The sequence below is a fragment of the Salvelinus namaycush genome, chromosome 13 (genome assembly GCF_016432855.1).
Source record: "Salvelinus namaycush isolate Seneca chromosome 13, SaNama_1.0, whole genome shotgun sequence".
NCBI lineage: Eukaryota > Metazoa > Chordata > Actinopteri > Salmoniformes > Salmonidae > Salvelinus > Salvelinus namaycush.
Window position 1 is genome coordinate 6,059,981 of NC_052319.1, and position 16,340 is coordinate 6,076,320.

Consider the following 16,340-nt stretch of genomic DNA (forward strand, 5'->3'; position numbering starts at 1 on the left):
CTTTGCACGCAAACACACACATGCAAAAACACACACACAAACTGTCCTTGGATTCAAGTACATCTGTCAATGTCTGCTATGGCTGTAGAGTGCCATTCGAAAGAGACAGATTCACACTCTAACCCACAGACACATAATCAGTACACACACACACACACTCATGTGTATAGTACATAAACACTGACACTTTCACACACAGGCAGTGACATTGTTTGTGTCATTGTATACATTTTTGACACACACATGCATTTCATTTGACAGAGGCTCATGTGCCATAACGAATACGACCCACCCAGCTCCCTCAGGACGTTCCCATGGTCTTGGCTCTGGATGTACAGAGAGAGACACAGGGAGCTTACATGTATGCAGATAGTGCCATCATTTTTTATTTAAAGGCCCAATGCAGCCGTTTTTATATCATCAAATAATTTCTGGGTTACAATTAGTACTGTAATAGATTAACATTCAAATGGGAGAAAATAACTTTCTAGCAAAAAAAATATTTCTCAAAACAGAATTTTGCTAGGACTGTCTGGGAGTGGTCTGAGTGGGGAGGCGAAAACTGAAAACTAGCTGTTATTGGCAGAGAGGTTTGGAACTCTTTGTTATTGGTCTATTAACCAATTTACCGCATGGTGATGTAACCATGGAAATCCGAACGTCCTGCCCATGCAACTTGCTGATTTTAAAGGTCCTGTGTAAATTGTATTTTCAACCAACAACTATTAGGAAATGACATTGGTCAAATATTTTCAGACTTTCACAGTGTTAGTTTCATCAGCTGTTGTACAATATGATATAAAATACAGGAAAAACTAAATATTGACGACACTGGGTCTTTAAGCCTTAAAGTATGCTCAGTCAAATTCATACTGACGCCATCCGAGATTAGCATTGTCAACAAATGGAAACTTTGTCTGGCTCAACTTGGTCATTGTATTTCTGTTATGAACATCAGAGAGGCTATATTATTTTAGTATTGGTTCCTCTCCCTGACTATTATGGTTGAGCACGGTCTATTGACTTGGCATTAGCAGTTACACAGCACCATACTCAAAATATGTATTTTTTGTGGTTTATGCCATAACCCTTCTCTTTTTCAGATGGTACGTTTTAGAGTCTGGTTGCGAGGTATGTCCACGGCCAGTCATGGTCGAAGATACGATTGGTGCCTTATCAAGCCTCAATTATCTTTAGTGTACCATTTCAGTATAAAAATATGCAGCTACAGTGCATTCGGAAAGTGTTCAGACACCTTCACTTTTTCCACATTTTGATACGTTACAGCCTCATTCTAAAATGTATTAAATTGTTTCCCCCCCCTCATCACTCTGCACATAATATCCCATAATGACAAAGCAAAAACAGGTTTTTAGAATTTTGGGCAAATTTATAAAATAAAACAAACTTAAATATTTACACTGCTACATACAGTGCATTCGGAAAGTATTCAGACCCCTTCACTTTTTCCACATTTTGTGACTTTAAAGCCTTATTCTAAAATGTATTAAATCGTTTTTTCCCTCAACAATCTACACACAATACCCGATAATGACAAAGCAAAAACTACTTAAAAATAAGAAACAGATATTTTACATTTACATAACGTGCTTCGGTCATTAAGTGGAAGATGGCGCCGGAGGGAGGAAAGGTTCACCTTCCAACAGGACAATGACCCTAAGTACACAGCCAAGATAACACTTTGGGACAAGTCTCTGAATGTCCTTGATTGGCCCAGCCAGAGCCCGGACTTGAACCCGATCTAAAAAAAATGTAGGGCCTTCCTCTGACACCACCTGGTATAGAGGTCCTGTGAACCTTTCCCTCGATCCTGACTAGTCTCCCAGTCCCTGCCACTGAAAAACATCCCGATAGCATGATGCTGCCACCACCATGCTTCACTGTATGGATGGTGCCAGGTCTCCCCCAGACATGACGCTTGGCATTCAGGCCAAAGAGTTCAATCTGGGTTTCATCAGACCAGATAATCTTGTTTCTCATGGTTTGAGCATCTTTTAGGTGCCTTTTAGCAACTCCAAGCGGGCTATCATGTGCCTTTTACTGAGGAGTGGCTTCTGGCTTCCATCTGGCCACTCTAGCATAAAGGCCTGATTGGTCGAGTGCTGCAGAGATGGTTGTCCTTCTGGAAGGTTTTCCCATCACCACACAGAAACTCTGGAGCTCTGACAGAGTGAACATTGGGTTCTTGGTCACCTCCCTGACCAAGGCCCTTCTCCCCGATTGCTTAGTTTGGCTCTAGGAAGAGTCTTGGTGGTTCCAAACTTCTTCCATTTAAGAATGATGGAGATCACTGTGTTCTTGGAGACCTTCAATGCTGTAGACATTTTTTGGTACCCTTCCCCAGATCTGTGCCTCAACACAATCCTGTCTCGGAGCTCTATGGACAATTCCTTCGAGCTCATGGCTTGGTTTTTGCTCTGACATGCACTGTCAACTGTAGGACATTATATAGACAGGCCTTTCCAAACATGTCCCATTGAATTTACCACAGGTGGACTCCAATCAAGTTGTAGAAACATCTCAAGGATGATCAATGGAAACAGGATGTACCTGAGCTCAATCAGCAGATTCTGAAGTAATTTCCGGTCACAACTTGTGGACTTGTTTACATGCTGCTGAGCTGTTTCTTGCTAATGTTACTTTGCTACCTGCCAAGTTGACGGTTTTTAACGTTTTATGTTTAAATTTGTTCCCTCGCTCAACTTTTTTCATTAAACTTACTCACCCCGAATGCTTTATCTGGACATGGTTCTACAGGACCTCCACCAACCGAAGCTAAGTAGTAACATTAACATTATGCCTTCTAATTGCAGTCACTATACTAATAATATACAGGAGAACGATCGCCTTGTGGTGACGATAGCCGTGCTAAAACTGGCGAGTGTAGCGAGTATAGGGATATTGTTATCCACGTTGGCCCCAACGATGCTAGGATGAAACAGTCAGAGGTCACCAAGCGCAACATAGCTTCAGCGTGTAAATCAGCTAGAAAGATGTGTCGGCATTGAGTAATTGTCTCTGGCCACCTCCCAGTTAGGCGGAGTGATGAGCTATACAACAGAGTCTCACAACTCAATCGCTGGTTGAAAACTGTTTTCTGCCCCTCCCAAAATATAGAATTTGTAGATAATTGGCCCTCTTTCTGGGACTCACCCACAAACAGGACCAAGCCTGGCCTGCTGAGGAGTGACGGACTCCATCCTAGCTGGAGGGGGGCTCTCATCTTATCTATGAACATAGACAGGGCTCTAACTCCACAATGAGATAGGGTGCAGGCCAGGCAGCAGGCTGTTATCAGGCCAGGCAGCAGGCTGTTAGCCAGCCTGCCAGCTTAGTGGAGTCTGCCACTGGCACAGTCAGTGTAGTCAACTCAGCTATCCCCATTGAGACCGTGCCTGTGCCTCGATCTAGGTTGGGCAAAACTCAACATGGCGGTGTTCGCTTTAACAATCTCACTGGAATAAAGACCTTCTCCATTCCTGTCATTATTGAAAGAGATTGTGATATCTCACATCTCAAAATAGGGCTACTTAATGTTAGATCCCTCACTTCCAAGGCAGTTATAATCAATGAACAAATCCTAATCATATTCTTGATGTGATTGGCCTGACTAAAACATGGCTTAAATCTGATGAATTTACTGTGTTAAATGAGGCCTCTCCTCCTGGCTACACTAGTGACCATATTCCCCGCGCATCCCGCATTGGCGGAGGTGTTGCTAACATTTACGATAGCAAATTTCAATTTTTGTCTTTGAGCTTCTAGTCATGAAATCTATGCAGCCTACTCAATCACTTTTTATAGATACTGTTTACAGGCCTCCTGGACCACATACAGCGTTCCTCACTGAGTTCCCTGAACTCCTATCATGGCAGATAATATTAACATTTTTGGTGACTTAAATATTCACATGGAAAAGTCCACAGACACACTCAAAAAACCTTTCGGAGCCATCATCGACTCAGTGGGTTTTGTCCAACATTTCTACGGACCTACTCACTGCCACAGTCATACTCTGGACCTAGTTTTGTCCCGTGGAATAAATATTGTGGCTCTTAATGTTTTTCCTCATAATCCTGGACTATCGGACCACCATTTTTATTATGTTTGCAATCGCAACAAATAATCTGCTCAGACCCAAACCAAGGATCATCAAAAGCTGTGCTATAAATTCTCAAACAACCCAAAGATTCCTAGATGCCCTTCCAGACACCCTCCACCTACACAAGGATGTCAGAGTACAAAAATCGGTTAACCACCTAACTGAGGAACTAAATTTAACCTTGCGTAATACCCTAGATGCAGTCACACCCCTAAAAACAAAAAACATTTGTCATGAGAAACTAGCTCCCTGGTATACAGAAAATACCCGAGCCCTGAAGCAAGCTTCCAGAAAATTGGAACGGAAATGGCGCTACACCAAACTGGAAGTCTTCCGACAAGCTTGGAAAGACAGTACTGTGCAGTATCGAGAGCCCTCACTGCTGCTCAATCATCCTATTTTTCCAACTTAATTGAGGAGAATAAGAACAATCCAAAATGTATTTGAACACTGTCCAAAGCTAACTAAAAAGCAGCATTCCCCAAGAGAGAATGGCTTTCACTTCAGCGGTGATAAATTCATGAACTTCTTTGATGAAAAGATCATGATCATTAGAAAGCAAATGACAGACTCCTCTTTAAATCTGTGTATTTCTCCAAAGCTCAGTTGTCCTGAGTCTGCACACCACTGCCAGGACCTAGAATCAAGAGAGAGACTCAAGTTTTTTAATCCTATAACTCTTGACGCATTGATGAAAATAGTCATGGCCTCTAAACCTTCAAGCTGCGTACTGGACCCTATTCCAACTAAAATACTGAAAGAGCTGCTTCCTGTGCTTGGCCCTCCTATGTTGAACATAATAAGCGGCTCCCTATCCACCGGATGTGTACCAAACTCACTAAAAGTGGCAGTAATAAAGCCTCTCTTGAAAAAGCCAAACCTTGAATTAGAAAATATAAAAAACTATCGGCCTATATCGAATCTCCCATTCCTCTCAAAGATTTTAGAAAAAGCTGTTGCACAGCAACTCACTGCCTTCCTGAAGACAAACAATGTATACGAAACGCTTCAGTCTGGTTTTAGACCCCATCATAGCACTGAGACTGCACTTGTGAAGGTGGTAAATGACCTTTTAATGGCATCAGATCAGGGCTCTGCATCTGTCCTCGTGCTCCTCGACCTTAGTGCTGCTTTTGATACCATCGATCACCACATTCTTTTGGAGAGATTGGAAACCCAAATTGGTCTACACGGACAAGTTCTGGCCTGGTTTAGATTTTATCTGTCGGAAAGATATCAGTTTGTCTCTGTGGATGGTTTGTCCTCTGACGAATCAACTGTAAATTTCGGTGTTCCTCAAGGTTCCGTTTTAGGACCACTATTGTTTTCACTGTATATTTTACCTCTTGGGGATGTCATTCGGAAACATAATGTTAACTTTCACTGCTACGCGGACGATACACAGCTGTACATTTTGATGAAACATGGTGAAGCCACAAAATTGCCCTCCCTGGTAGCCTGTGTTTCAGACGTAAGGAAGTAGATGGCGGCAATTTTGTAAACTTTTAAACTCAGACAAAACAGAGATGCTAGTTCTAGGTCCCAAGAAACAAAGATATCTTCTGTTGGATTTGACAATTAATCTTGATGGTTGTGGAGTCGTCTCAAATAAAACTGTGAAAGAACCTTGGCGTAACTCTGGGCCCTGATCTCTCTTTTGACAAACATATCAAGACTGTTTCAAGGACAGCTTTTTTCCCATCTATGTAACATTGCAAAAATCTGAAACTTTCTGTCCAAAAATGATGCAGAAAAATGTATCCATCCTTTTGTCACTTCTAGATTAGACTACTGCAATGCTCTACTTTCTGGCTACCCGGATAAAGCACTAAATAAACTTCAGATAGTGCTAAACATGGCTGCTAGAATCTTGACTAGAACCAAAAAATATGATCATATTACTTCAGTGCTAGCCTCTCTACACTGGCTTCTTGGGGCTGATTTCAAGGTTTTACTGCTAACCTACAAAGCATTACATGGGCTTGCTCCTACCTATCTTTGTGATTTGGTCCTGCCGTACATACCTACACGTACGCTACGGTCACAAGACGCAGGCCTCCTTATTGTCTCCAGAATTTTTAAACAAACAGCTGGAGGCAGGGCTTTCTCCTATAGAGCTCAATTTTTATGGAATGGTCTCTCTATCCATGTGAAAGACACAGACTCGGTCTCGATATTTAAGTGTTTATTGAAGACTCATCTCTTCAGTAGGTCCTATGATTGAGTGTAGTCTGGCCCAGGGGTGTGAAGGTGAACAGAAAGGCACTGGAGCGACGAACCGCCCTTGCTGTCTCTGCCTGGCCGGTTCCCCTCTCTCCACTGGGATTCTCTGCCTCTAACCCATTACGGGGGCTGAGCCACTGGCTTACTGGTGCTCCTCCATGCCGTCCCTAGGAGAGGTGCATCACTTGAGTGGGTTGAGTCACTGACGTGATCTTCCTGTCCGGGTTGGCTCCCCCCTCGGGTTCGTGCCGTGGGGGAGATCTTTGTGAGCTATACTCGGTCTTGTCTCAGGGTGGTAAGTTGGTGGTTTGAAGATATCCCTCTAGTGGTGTGGGGGCTGTGCTTTGGCAAGGTGGGTGGGGTTATCTCTGCCTGGTTGGCCCTGTCCGGGGGTATCGTCGGACGGGGCCACAGTGTCTCCCGACCCCTCCTGTCTCAGCCTCCAGTATTTATGCTGCAATAGTTTGTGTCGGGGGGCTAGGGTCTGCCTGTTATATCTGGAGTATTTCTCCTGTCTTATCAGGTGTCCTGTGTGAATTTAAGTATGCCGCCTCTCTCTCTTTATTGGCATGACTTAACAATGTACATATTACCAAAGCTTATTTTGGATATTTACAATATGAAAAAAAGAGAATCGAAATTGGCAACGGGACAACAGTAACAACAGCAACAACAATAACCAAGGGTCAAAATAACCATACATTGAACAATAACAATAAGCATACAGTAGAGTACATGTGCAGGTTGATTGTTCTGTCAGACACTGCCAACCCACAGCTCTCTGCGTCCTCCCCCAACAGGACGGGTAGCCTACTCTCATCAGAGAGGTCCTTTTGGATGTTCTGGTCCTGAGTCTTCAGTGTGTTAGTAGAACAGGTTTGTGAACTCAGCCCCAGGACCAGCTGGATGAGGGGACTCCTTTCTTGTCTCAGCTCTTGGAATTGCAGGGCTTGGTAGTGATATGAGAGGGGGTCACTGTATTTTTAGATGTTTTTATTATTAGTGGATATTGGCCTAATTCTGCCCTGCATGCATTGTTTGTAGCTCTGGACATGTCGGATAATCTTACAGAACTCTGCATGCAGGGGTTCAATGGGGTGATTGTCCCATTTGATGAAATCTTGTTTTGCAAGTGGACCCCACACCTCATTGCCATAAAGAGCAATTGGTTCAATGACATATTCAATTAGTTTTAGCCAAATTTTAATAGGTATTTCAATTTGAATTTGCTTTTTAATGGCGTAGAATGCCCTGCGTGCTTTCTCTCTCAGTTCATTCACTGCCTCATTAAGGTGTCCAGTTGAGCTTATTTTGAAACCTAAGTAATTGTAGTGTGTGCAGTACTCTATATAGTTTGTACCAATTGAAAACTTTGGTCTAATTCCATGAGATCTGGATCTTCTCTGGAAAATCATTATTTTAGTATTTTTGGGGTTTATTAAGGAAGTTTAGAACTCGCTCTCGCTTGCTTGCTCTCTCGGGACCTGAGTCCTAGGAACATGCCTCAGGACTACCTGGCCTGATGACTCCTTGCTGTCCCCAGTCCACCTGGTCGTGCTGCTGCTCCAGTTTCAACTGTTCTGTCTGCGGCTATGGAACCCTGACCTGTTCACCGGACGTGTTACCTTGTCCCGGACGTGCTGTTTTCGACTCTATCGCACCAGCTGTCTCTAACTCTAAATGATCAGCTATTAAAAGCGAACTGACATTTACTCCTAGGGTGCTGACCTGTTGCACCCTCTACAACCATTGTGATTATTATTATTTGACCTGCTGGTCAGCTATGAACGTTTTAACATCTTGGCCATGTACTGTTATAATCTCCACCCGGCACAGCCAGAAGAGAACTGGCCATCCCTCAGATCCTGCTTCTTCTCTAGGTGCCTTTCTAAGGTCCGGCCTTTCTAGGGAGTTTTTCCTAGCCACAGTGCTTCTACATCTGCATTGCTTGCTGTTTGGGGTTTTAGACTGGGTTTCTTTATAGCACTTTGTGACATCTGCTGATGTAAAAAAGGCTTTATAAATACATTTGATTGATTTAATTTTGAGTCTCATAGCAAAGGGTCTGAATACTTATGTAAATAAGGTATTTCTGTTTCATATTTTTAATACATTTGCAAACATTTCTAAAAACCTGTTTTCACTTTGTCATTATGGGGTATTGTGTGTAGATTGATGAGGAAAAGCATTTGTTTAACCGACTCGATTCGGTTTAATGTAGCAAAATTTGAAAAGGTGTTTTTTACTTTGGATAAAAGTAGAGTTACAAAATGGTATGTCAAACACTATAGTTGAGGAACAATGGGAAAGTAATTCTGCTTTGAAAGTTGATCAACTTGTAACCTCACTTTAGAGAAAATGGCCCTTGAATGTGTTGGTACCTACTGGATAGCTCTTCTTTGTCTACACCCATTCAGCATCGTTCATGCCCTCTTAAGTTTAGCCCCACACATCTCTTTAAGGATTCAGATGTGAGGCTATGTGCTAAACAATCAAAGATTTCAAGACTAAAGGCTGGCTTAAACTGCGGGTGTGTTCCTAAATTTAATCTGGAGTTGCTGGCTAAACAATGAACCATAATCCCAACTCATAACGTTACTACCCTTCATGAATCTGCTGGTAGCTAATCAACCATGTTCAATGTTAGCTAGCTAACATTAGACTATAACTAGCAATGCAAATGGCTCTGAGATATTAATAATATTACTACACAGATCATACACGTAACTTTAGCTAGCTAGCCAGCCAGCTAACGTTAGCTAGTTAGCTAACAATACACTTTAATTTGAAATGAAAATGACTTTCTGACAAAATTAGAAATGTGTAATATCTGAAATGGTAGCTAGCTAGACTATCTTACCCGTATATATGGATGGATGCTTCTCCCTCTGTCACGGATACCATGGTTGCCCTTAGTTTGAAGATGTAATCCGGAGACAGGTGTTTTATACAACAGCCTTCTGTGTGTTCTCTTTTCGAATCCGTCTGCATATTTGCAATCAAACGGCAGAATTTTCTCCATCTCCTTAGCTATCACACTCTATTTGCACTGATTTCAAAACTCGGCCCTCCAGAAAGTGGAAATCAACACTTATGCAGTTGTACTACGTGATATCTTTCAAAAAAGCTGCATTAGACAGAAGTGTGCTACATGACAGACCAATACAAACTGATCTCTTGGCATATCCAGCACACTCATGTCTAGCGGGAAGGTTGCTGACTTTTTCCGTGGCTAAACCTACTAGGCTCATAATTCAACAATTTTATTCGTATTTACAGATGGCATACAAGTTTGCTATTAAGGCACATGAAAGTTCCAGAAGGCATTTCTGCCCCAAAACGCATTTTGATTAAATAAAGTTTACGTTCAAATGGCACCTCACTGTGAAGCAGTGAGGCGCGACTTACGCCAAGTTTCCTGAAACGAGTCACAAATGTGGAAAAAGAGAAGGGGTCTGAATACTTTCCGAATGCACTGTACATAAATAAGGAAATGTTTGATTTTGGTTAACCTTAAATCTTTGAACATAGTTTCTCCTCTTTCCTTAAGGATTTCACATTTGGGTGATCAAACTAAAATGTCATGGGGAACTGCAGTTCCATTCGGTCTGTAATCTTATCATCTCCCTTAACAACAACACACACACAAACACACACCTATACACCTATCCACATAGAACACACATAAGGGTCCAAAGGAGGGGCAACAGATTGCCAATGGCTGATGTAGGTTCTCAGAGTAGTGCAGGTTCACTAACTGTCTCCTGCCACTCTATCAGACTGACTTGCTGCTGAATCACACTCCTCTTTACCCTGAGGGCTGACAGAGAGGGATCACACACACACACCGCATCCATCTATATTTCTCACCAAACATTGCTGCTTTCTCACTTTTCTTCTGTATCGACTAAATGTTCCATTATAAGAAATATGGATAATATATGTATCTGCTGCTCTCTAGTGGTGTATCTTCAGACCTACACATTTAAAGCTGTGAGAAAATGTTTTATGTCGCAATTTTGAATATCAAAGAACAGAAATTGAGAAATATTATAATATATATATTGAGTACAATGATGATTCTTACAGATGCCCAACTACTTACCAATAGCCAGCATCAGTTCACTGACTTGATTCCCTGACTTGGCCAAGTTCTCCATAAAAAGCAAGCCTCAGTCAATGGCAAGACTATGTCCTTCCTATGAAATAAATAGAGAGGATAAAATAGTAATTGAATATGAGTGGGAAGTTGCATTGCTGTCACGTGGTGACCATTGTGAAAGTACAGTACAATGTGTATGGGTTTGTGAGATGGGAGATGATTATGTCAGAATGGTCATCATATAGGAATGCTGGCAATATCCCCGTGGGACATATGTATGACTCCCTACAGTCTCCCTATAGTCTGTGTGAATGTGTTTGTGTGCTGTGACATGTACAGTGTATGTGAGTGTGTTATGAGGGTGGGTGCAAGTGTGACTATGCAAGAGTGTGTACATGTATTTGTGTGTGTGTGTTGTTGTATACAGTGAGTACAGTGCCTGTAATGTCACCTGGCGCAGCTCTGAAAGGTCCCCCTTGTTCCCTAGTAGAACCATCCCGATGGAACCTGGGATACAGTGCTTCTCCAGCTCCCTAAGCCACAGCTGGGACCTTATGAAGCTCTCCTAAATACACACACCCACGCGTGCACACACACACACAAATGCACGTAAACGCACACACACACACACAGGGCATGCATTAGGTATAAGCGATCTACATCCAGTGTGTGTTTGTGTGCATTTGTGCATGTGCGTGTTAGTTTTACCTGTTTGCTGAAATCGTACACCACCAGTGCATCGTGGGCTCCTCCGGATTATCCCAGATCTCAAAGCGAAGTGTGACATCATTCAGACATACCACCTGGGTGAGGTAGGCACCTGGGGGGGACAGAATATACTGTGACACCAGGTAGAATAAAGACATACAGTAACTTACCCTATGAGGCAACTTTCTTCAACCAGATCTCTGAGGTAGAGCCCAGTGACAGTATTAAAATGTTACTGAAACGTATACCACATCCCCTGATACATACAGGAAATTATAAGCAGTTACTTTGGCAACCTTATGAAATAAATACATTTTTAGCAAAAAAATATACTAGGGACAACTTAGCTTGTGGTTTTGAAATAAGATACTACTACAGTATATGAAAAAACAAGTTCCAGAAAAATGCTAAAATTGCACAGCTGAAAGAAAATGCCAGGCGAATATGCACATAGTGCTATGTGGCCAAAGCTATGACCATAATGCTGAAATAGCCATTAATATGATACCAATACACTTGCAGCAACCATAGTACTACCAATGACACAGTTTTACATCACGTATGTGTACTCACAGCCTACAGTGGGTAAAGTGCCCTTAAACTCATCCTTACTGAATCGTAAGTCAAGTCCTGGCCTCTCTTGTCAGTGTTGATTGCCCAGGGGACCGGTCCCTGTTGATGCTCTCCTTTGAGTCCTCTCCACCATCAAGAGAGGAGGGACAACCACAGGATACTCCACTGTTACTGGTACAGACAAAGCCAGCGCTCATATAATCCAAATATCTGGTGTTGTAGTTTTAGTTTAAGAACTCACAAGCACACAAGTGGGCACACGTTAATGTGAAGCCAGGAAAGAATGTGCAGAATTATGATGGTTTGTCTCTCTAATTTAGCTGATTATAGGTGAAGATCAAACCAAAGTCGAGCCTTGTAGAGCAGTCCACAATATTAATTCATTGTACATACCCCACACCAACTTGTCACGACTTCCGCCGAAGTCGGCTCCTCTCCTTGTTCGGGCGGCGTTTGGCGATCGACGTCACCGGCTTTCTAGCCATCGCCGCTCCATTTTTCATATTTCCATTTGTCTTGTCTTGTTACATACACACCTGGTTTTCATTTCCCCAATCAATCTACTTGTATTTAACCCTCTGTTTCCCATCATGTTTTGTGTGTAATTGTTTCATGTTATTGTGGCGTCCTACTACGCGCTTTACTTTTGTTATGTTCCGTGTTTTGAGCGCGTTTGATTTATGTAGTGCTCTCGTTTTTGGAACTAAAATAAAAGTGTGCCTGTTTACATCACTCTACTCTCCTGCACCTGACTTCGCCTCTAATACACCCTCTGAAAAAACTAGGCTGTACAAGAATAAAGCCAAAGAAAATTCTGATATCACCTGAAGAAACAGTAAAGAAAGAAGTCAAGCTAAAGACAATACAAGTGTTAAAGACTTGTTCCCCAGAGACAAAGAGAGAGCAGCTACAAGTGCAGTATGGGCGAGTGGGTGTGTCGAAAAGGAAAGTAGTGGGCGTGTGGAAAGGAGTGGGTGTGTCGAAAAGGAAAGTAGTGGGCGTGTGGAAAGGAGTGGGTGTGTCGAAAAGGAAAGTAGTGGGCGTGTGGAAAGGAGTGGGTGTGTCGAAAAGGAAAGTAGTGGGCGTGTGGAAAGGAGTGGGTGTGTCGAAAAGGAAAGTAGTGGGCGTGTGGAAATGAGTGGGTGTGTCGAAAAGGAAAGTAGTGGGCGTGTGGAAAGGAGTGGGTGTGTCGAAAAGGAAAGTAGTGGGCGTGTGGAAAGGAGTGGGTGTGTCGAAAAGGAAAGTAGTGGGCGTGTGGAAAGGAGTGGGTGTGTCGAAAAGGAAAGTAGTGGGCGTGTGGAAAGGAGTGGGTGTGTCGAAGCGCTCCACTATAGGTTAGACGGTTTTGATTTAGCGTTTTTTTTTCTTCCGTTTCTTACCACCCAACTACCATACATTTGAGCTACCATATCGTGAGAGTTTGGACTTCTGCTTGAGTCTGAGACATATTTCAATGTTAGTTTTACACAAATAATTGTACATTTTCAGTTATAAAACTGACGATTATTTATTTTTGATTAAAAGTATTTATGATCGGTGTGCTGTTGCTTCATGCATTGTATGCTTGTGCTTACTGTGACTGTCACCCTGATATTGGCTACTACAGTGGTTTCTCAATGAAAAGTTTTGAGCTTATGCTGCGTCCATTTGTGGTAGAGAATGCAGAGTCCAGAAACAGGCAAGGGTCAAAACCGGGAGGACAAAAAAAAGGAGAATAGCAAAAGGAGTACGGGAAAAACACACTGATTGACGTGACTAAACATACAAGACAAACTGGCACAGAGAGACATGAAACACAGGGATAAATACACTGGGGAAAATCAGCAACACCTGGAAGGGGTGGAGACAATCACAGGAACAGGTGAAACAGATCAGGGCTTGACAATAATAGGACACGTGCTGCAAGCTTGTCATTTTTCCTTATTAGATTTTTTTGTAAGATTTTATTTCATATTTTTAGACAGTACAAAACATACACATACAAACGACAACTACATCACACCTGCCCAGACCCGCCTTCTCACACCCTCATCTCCAGCACCTGCATCACCACATGGCCTCAAACTGCACCATTTTGTTTCTCTCCTATTGTAAAGTGTAGCCTAATGGCCAAAACAGGGCAAACTTGCAATGTATTCGATGCTTAAGTACTCTAAAGTTTTACGTTTCAAACTCAATATCACAGACCAGATGTACCCTAATGAAAAATGCATCAACCCCTACAAATATATGAATTTATTATAATCCACATAATAATTCAAACAAAAGTAGCTGTAGTGAGAGGAGAGACTGCATGCTAAAGACAATCAGAAAGAATGTGTCTTTAACCCTGCATTATAAGATAACTTATTTTGAACGAAAGCCAGGAATGAGTGAGTCACTCAGCCCTATGCTGTTCCAGCTTCTGTTGCCTATTTGAGTGTTCATTTAATATCCTACTTATTCTATCATCACCAAGCCTCATGCAACTGCAAAATGTCAGATAAAGCAATTTCACAAAAAAAATTCATAGAACAACCTTTCTGATATTACTTCAACTTTATTCAGTATGGTTTACACTGTTCCAAACTGTCAGGTAAAGTATACTGTAATCTAACAGCACCTGTTTGTCATGCAACAGTATCTCTTGCGCTTTTGACAATGATTTTACATGAGTCCTAATTCACATGATATGCCTAAAATACTTATATCCACATGGCTAATAAATGATCTAAATGTTCCTTTCAATTATTTAATTAACCTATATCATGTAATTTCAAGTTATCCCTTTGGTGCACATGCAAAAGCGATCTGGAGTTGTTGGACGGAAGTTTCAAAATGCATGACAATTGAATTTGAATGAACTGAATGATGAGGATAAAGAAGAGAGTGATTGAATTCAGAACAATAGTGTAAGAATTGCTCTTCCTCTGTCCCACGCGCGCACAAAAAAAAAAGATATTACTTTGTTTATACTTTGTCAGAAAAAGTGGTAAATTGACTGTAGCATATTACTTACTAAAACTGTTGTTACACTGTAATGTTTTTATTCTAAGGGAAACGAAAATGTACAGAGAGATCCTTGATGAAAACCTGCTCCAGAGCGCTCAGGACCTCAGACTGGGGCGAAGGTTCACCTTCCAACAGGACAACAACCCTAAGCACACAGCCAAGACAATGCAGGAGTGGACAAGTCTCTGAATGAGAGCCCAGACTTGAATCCGATCTAACATCTCTGTAGAGACCCGAAAATAGCTGTGCAGCGACGCTCCCCATCCAGCCTGACAGAGCTTGAGAGGATCTGCTGTAACGGCTTTCTTCCTGGGATGAAGGAGAGGACCAAAAATGTGAAAACAGAAAACAGTCCTATCTGGTGCAGAACACGAAGACAGGAAACAATCATCCACAAACCAACAGTGCAAACAGGCTACCTTAATATGGTTCCCAGAGACAATGCAAAACACCTGCCTCTGATTGAGAACCATATTAGGCCAAACAACAAACCCAACATAGAAACACAAAACATAGACTACACCCACCCAGCTCACGTCCTGACCAACTAAACAAAGACTAAACAAAGGAAATAAGGTCAGGAACGTGACAGTACCCCCCCCCCCCCCCCCCCCCCCCAAGGTGCGGACTCCGGCCACAAAACCTGAACCTATAGGGGAGGGTCTGGGTGGGCGTCTCTCCACGGTGGCGGCTCTGGCGCTGGACGTGGCCCCCATTCCACCATAGTTAATCCCCGCTTCCGTGGCCTCCTCCTAATGACGACCCACCAAAATAACCCCACTGTACTGATGGGCGCCTCTGGACAGAGGGGCAGCTCCGGACTGAGGGGCGGCTCCGGACTGAGGGGCGGCTCCGGACTGAGGGGCGGCTCTGGCGGCTCCTGTCTGGCGGGCGGCTCTGGCGGCTCCTGTCTGGCGGGCGGCTCTGGCGGCTCCTGTCTGGCGGGTGGCTCTGAAGGCTCAGGACAGGCGGGCGGCTCTGAAGGCTCAGGACAGGCGGGCGGCTCTGAAGGCTCCGAACAGACGGGCGGCTCTGAAGGCTCAGGACAGACGGGCGGCTCTGAAGGCTCAGGACAGACGGGCGGCTCTGAAGGCTCAGGACAGACGGGCGGCTCTGAAGGCTCAGGACAGACGGGCGGCTCTGAAGGCTCAGGACAGACGGGCGGCTTTGAAGGCTCAGGACAGACGGGCGGCTCAGACGGCGCTGGGCAGACGGGCAGCTCAGACGGCGCTGGGCAGACGGGCAGCTGAGACGGCGCTGGGCAGACGGACAGCGCAGGCGGCGCTGGGCAGACGGGCAGCGCAGGCGGCGCTGGGCAGACGGCAGACCCTGGCCTGCTGAGGTGCACAGTATGCCTGGTGCGTGGTGCCGGAACTGGTGGTACCGGGCTAGGGACACGCACCTCAAGGCTAGTGCGGGGAGCAGCAACAGGGTGTACAGGGCTCTGGAGACGCACAGGAGGCTTAGTGCGTGGTGCCGGAACTGGTGGTACCGGGCTGGAGACACGCACCACAGGGCGAGTGCGTGGAGGAGGAACAGGGCCCTGGAGACGCACAGGAAGCCTGGTGCGTGGTGTTGGCACTGGTGGTACTGGGCTGGGGTGAGGAGGTGGCACCGGAT

General features: G+C 43.8%; 1 pseudogene; it reads right to left on the reverse strand.

Annotated features, from left to right (window-relative positions):
* Positions 1-301: 301 nt before the first annotated feature.
* LOC120057736 lies at positions 302-11,926 on the reverse strand (annotated as a pseudogene).
* Positions 11,927-16,340: the final 4,414 nt, after the last annotated feature.